The sequence below is a fragment of the Mizuhopecten yessoensis genome, unplaced genomic scaffold (genome assembly GCF_002113885.1).
Source record: "Mizuhopecten yessoensis strain PY_sf001 unplaced genomic scaffold, ASM211388v2 scaffold3229, whole genome shotgun sequence".
In the NCBI taxonomy this organism is placed as follows: Eukaryota; Metazoa; Mollusca; class Bivalvia; order Pectinida; family Pectinidae; genus Mizuhopecten; species Mizuhopecten yessoensis.
Window position 1 is genome coordinate 2,758,034 of NW_018404940.1, and position 6,004 is coordinate 2,764,037.

Genomic DNA, 6,004 nt, shown 5'->3' on the forward strand with positions numbered 1-6,004 from the left:
GTTAAAACAGTTTGTATTTCCATTTTCGTCTATGTACGTGTAACGCAGTAAACTTGTGACCAGACGAAATGAACGGTGCAACTTCGAATCCACGTTCAGGTTCCCATTTTTTATTTTTTCATTTTTAAATATTTAGACATGTGATATTTTCCCCTGTAAACCATGACTGTTTATCTTACTTAAAAACGTTTTTCATAATATTAAGCATAATCGGTTTGTTAGCGCCCGTAGCCCTACTGATGATTTGGTATATCTGGTAACGTTTAGCAAGTTTCATGGCTTTTGCATCCCACGACTTTCCCTTCCTCTCTGACCATTTGTGAACTGTGTTCAAAAGTCTAGCACACTCCTCCAATTTCAATTTAGCGCTAGCGATTATCACTTTGGCAAGACAACAGTCAAGACTGAAAAATGGGGGTTGGCTATTGGAATCTTCCGACTTCCATAACGAGTAGGACCCCAGTTAGCACCCCAAACATCAAACGAATTGCAACAGATGGTAATTTTTGAATTTTAATCTTTAAGATTATTACATAAAAGGTAGATATTTCACTTTAAAAAATTTCAAATACTTTTATGGAAGACTTTTTATGGGCGTTGAAGTTTTTGGGACGAAATATTTGGGGCGTTATGTTTTTTGGGGGGCGAATTGGTTGGGGCGATATAATTTGGGGCGTAAACAGCTTGTGGCGTTAAGGTTTTGGGGCGAATCGTCTGACACCCGTTTTTGGTACATCAACGTTAGGTTTAGTAAGTACATGATATTTATATGAAATATATGTGATACGTTTGAGCAGTGGGTCAATTAAATCACTTTGCAATTAAAATTGTTTTGATCAAATTGTTAAATCAGATAATATTCGCGATTACAACATCTGGGCCCGTATTCATGGAACTGTTCTCATGCTCAAGCATGGAATCTGTGCTCAAACCAACTTTCTGGTAACTCGCTTAGATCATGTCAAACAATCAAAAAGTCAAATGTAAACATTGAAAACAGTATTTGGCTTTAAGTCTCTTCAAAATGTTTCCAAAGCATTGACAAAGTTAGATTTATTTATTGAGTTATAACCAGAAAAAATTGATATTCAAAAGCTTGCTCCGCATATCTTAAGCTCCATGGTAGATGTCGAGCATTTATTGTCGCCATTATAAACCTATTGAGGTATGTGCTATTTCCATGTGTGATATGAAGGTCGATGTTTATAATTATGCCCGTTCGTGTGCCTTGTCACTACCCTTGTTCTCACTTCAAGAACGTGACATTACATAGATTTTACCTTCGTTTACACGGCGTGTGTCGTCGATGAAGGGGAAGGCGTTAACCCTTCCGTAATACCTGGGCCCGCCGTGTTCATCGTATTCATGCCACCGTCCTCATGCTCAAACTCAGGTTATGTGCCCAAGCCCAATTTTTTGTTCCGGTTATCAATTTAAAACAAATCACATTTTGTCAATGATTTTGCAAGAATTTTGGAGATATTTGAAACCGTATTCCATTTTCAATGTCTTGACTTGACTTTTTTGCCGTGTCACGTACTTTTACTGAGTTTTAAGTAAGTTGGTTTGAGCACAAATCACTGCTTGAGCAAGTAACATGTTCATGAATATGGGTAGCAGTGTACAGTAGAAATGGCTTGACCCTAAAAATAAAGGGCATGTCTCAAATAAACATGAGTGGTGAATTCAACCTGCACAACACACCTACATATATATACATATTTATAAACTACATTTTAGTTCATTTTGTTTAGAAGACTGATTTTTTTCTTAAAAAAACTGTTTTCCCCCAGATTTGGGACTTGTGAAAACCATGGTTACCACATCAAAAAACACCAAAACATGCAAAAAAATGATTTTTAACCCAAAATTTGACCCCCACAAGTAGTAGTATTTTTCTTAAATCCTGTCTGAAATTAAATATCGCCTACTCGGTAACAGGAATACTCACGTTTAAGCATAGGTCTTTCCAGAGGATTTTTCACAATATTTACGCATGTGCTGAGTACAAAAAAAAGACTACATGAAAAGCTAGCTTTGTAAATGCCCAAATCTGTAGTCTCAAACCAAATTCGATTATCTTTTGTTGAAAAATTATGAAGCCCGTATAGTCCACTTCATTATGTTACTGGCAATTTGAGTGCTGGTTTTTTTATTTTTTTTATTTTGATGCATGTTATATTACAGGGGTTATTCATTGAAAAAAATATCACGGCCATCGTACGCTACTATACACTGCTACCATGGGCTCGGTCTGATCCTTTAAGTACTATTGTCAAGCCAAGGCTACAGCGTAAAGTATTTAATGAAACGGTTATCATTTGACTATTTCCGTATTCTACCCCGTAATGGTCAGAAGAGAACCCTTAGTCAAATATGGTTTCGACGATGACGAAGGATAACAAGGACTGCTAACAAAAACACCTAAGCAGGATAAGATTATTTACTTACTATTTATTTTCAAATTCAACATTGCTTTCTTCAACATACATTTTTAACATAGATTTTTCATCTTTTTTTTTTTCAATCACTGGATTATGACGGTCTCTATTGATGACACAATAGTAGGACAAAAGTATTGTATTATATTGTATAGTAATAAAATATTCTCTAAAAGCAATTTAGATTTTGTTAAATAATGTATAAAATTGTTAGATAGATGAACAAGATATGTTTGTAGATTTTACTCATTTATCTGTGCTGCGTTCATTTTTCTTTTTATTCTTGAATCCTCGTTTCCGCTTTTTATTTTTTGTAAGGCTGCTTTTAGACATGCTCTGTGACATGTAAGGGCTACGCATCTTTGATTTCGATGGTTTCACGTTAGAACGCATGAGGATCAAACTGGTGCTCTGTAATTTGCCATCTGGTTCTTGATCCGTTTCCGGTTCCGCTCTGTCAAAAGTGTGTTGGAGTTTCTCACTAACGATCGTTTCGATTTCGCTGGCGACATTGACGTTACTAGGATAATCCTTCCATGGAGATGGATCGATATCGACCTTTGTTTCCAGATTTCGCATCTTCGAATGTTGTTTGGATCCGGTAGTCTTTTTTTTAGATTTGGAGGTCTTCTTTTTCGCAGATTTCCGCAATGGCGGTAGTTTGGTTCTTAATGCTTTGAGATCAGAGTCGGATTTTCTCCTGGTGTTAGACTTTGCCTGGTAACTGCCAGCTATGCTGTCGAAATATTTGCTTGCATCTGAAGCTAAACTCTCCTCGGATTTTGCTGTGTTATATTTTAACCCGTTAAGGCTCTGTGAGCGATACATAGGCAGACGAGTATTACTGGCGCCTTTTTCTAGGTGTGCTGTCGGATATAATGGCGGAAGTGACTTATAGACATACTTATTGGGGGGCTTATCCATGATCTTCTTGATGCAGTACCTATTGGTTATAGTTGCCGTGGAAACCGACAGAGCCGGAACCCCGAACTCCGACACCGGAACTCGAGGCAAGTTGTAGGCCGCTCTAGTCCTTTCCGGAAGCACCGATAAACGTTCCAATTGGTTCACAAGAGGGTCCTTTGGGGCTACTTCTGATACACATTTCTTCAGTCTAACATTGTTGTCATAAACGTTGCTATCTCCTCTCTCTGAAGAAGAATATATTTCATAGTCGTATGGTATATGTCCTCTTGAAGTGACATACTGGTGCATATACTGATCTCGCGCGAGGTACTCATTCTTCCTGAGGGGACAGTCCCATATAGACTTGTACGACATGCTGCTGGCGGGGGAAAGGGTCTCCTCAGACAAAGAAGGGCTCACTAAAGTTTTATAGGGGGTCCCACACTGCGAGGGAACTTCTGTGATGGGAGTCATCACTGCAACTCTCCCGCATTTACCGAACGAAAACAAGAACTTTTGTTCTCCCTCTACTACGATGGATGTCGCTATTCCCATTCCATTATCATCATTGGTGTTGGAATTTACAACAGCCCTTTGTCCATTGATACATAGGGTAGCGTAATCTACATCACATTCAGCAGGGTCGAGCTTGTAATAATTTTGTATCCCACATAATTTTCCGGGCTGTGAATTTCTGGATCTTCTATCGTTGTCGATACTGTCATCAATTTGTTCCGCGTCTGTGCCGACACTGCGTCCTTTGACTTTTAACTCTCTCACCGGTTCTTGTACAGGTAAGACAAGAGGTACCTGTTGCTTCTTTTGTTCTTCTCGCTGGCGCCATGAATCTGAAGTGAAGAGGTTCTCAGGCGAGAATGAAAATTCAATATCCTCAAACTGGTTCCGATCGACGCGGAAACAACCATTTTCATACTTCCAGTAAGAGGCGGTGTCTCTCGTATAGGGCTCCAACGGAGTTCCAAACCGCCTTGACCGGAAGTCCTCGTCAGTGTCCCCACATTGGGTAACCGACGGGAGGCATGCCCCGGAATCACTGGGTATGCGGTTGTTGACTGTTTGTTGCCGTCCGTGTGTTGCCGGAATCATGGCTCTGCAAGTCCTCCTATTCCGTTACTAATGTCGGAGCCAATTATGACGTCATACTTTACTTTGCGTCATCAATTAAAAGCACGTGATGTTAATTGTCTACAAAAATCGAGGGTTTGAGATGAAGACGTCTGATATCCTTTTTTGGCTAAAAAATGTGTATATTAAGTGCTTTACCATGACTAAATTAAAGTTCACGCAATACTTTTTCCGTCGCATTTGAAAGTTGATCAATCATGTAATTTAACCGTAATGTTTCTATAGACATGTTTGTCGATATATGTCGTATTCTCAAACTACATTGAGACAACCGTTAAGCGGCCTTCTAGGGTCTTCCATGTGGGAGTTATGTTAGTTATTGAGTTATTAACGGCCCACCAAGACAGAAGAGGTCTTAGGGCCAATGCAAGGTAAATAAAACACGCAAAGATAAAAAGATGGGTCACTTAAAAGCGCGATCGTTTTACGAAATGTGAAGAACCTGTTGAAAATAATAACAAATGTATGATAGTTATGTATAGATTCATCCGATAAATGCAAAATACATTTTTTAGCATTACAAACTTTGGCTTTATGTCTTTCTGTCAAACGTCTTTTTTTCATTTTCTTTTTATTCGCTTCTAATCACAAACTTTCCAGTAAAATGAAATCCTGTATTTGGCCGACACAGAGCTCTATTGCAATTATATTTGGAAGAATTCGAAGAGTTGTTATGAAATATCGCCTGTAGTCACAGTGTTTGATTATATGGGACATACACTTTTTATGGCGTGTTTGATCGCGTGTTTACTTTGATTCATTGTTTTTTTATATTTATAAAACAGTGATGTACAGCTAGTATACGTCTCTGGTAACAGGAAGAAAGTGGTGTGCTTCCACCGGATCGAACCTGCGATCCAAAGGTTCCTACCACTGCAGAGACGTATTATAACAGGAACTACTTTTTTGTTCTTTAGACATTTTCAAAAAAGTCTTCAGAAATTAATTATTTGATCATATTTCTAACCAGGTTTTTAAAATAAGGTTGTCACAATACTTATAAAAAAACATAATTTAGCTCTGAAAATACAGGATTTTAAGAATAAACAAGTTGAAATGGCGACTTTGATGTGTGAGGGTTATTTCTTTCATGACACCGGCACTCCTTTCTCGTTCATTATTTAATTTCATAAACGTATGCAGATATTAATCCATGCCATATATGTCTAGGATATGTGACATGTTGACACGAACTAATGAATACACGATCGAATTATCACAGGAAACACACTGACCAGACCCAGAGACTTATATATATTGTCTCTGCTACCACTGAGCTAAAGGTAATTCCCTAGGAGCTAGAAGGCGACCGTTATCCTTTGTACAATTGGAATCTGCTACAAATATAAAGGTAGGTTTGTCTTGTGGCATAAAGTTAAACAAAATGTATCATCTGACATGTTTTCGAAGTCTAATTTGTCGGCAAAAATAATCTGTTGTTAGTTTTTCGATATTTTTAAATTTACCGCATACAACATTTTCTGTATGCAGAGTTAATGTTCTTGGGAGAA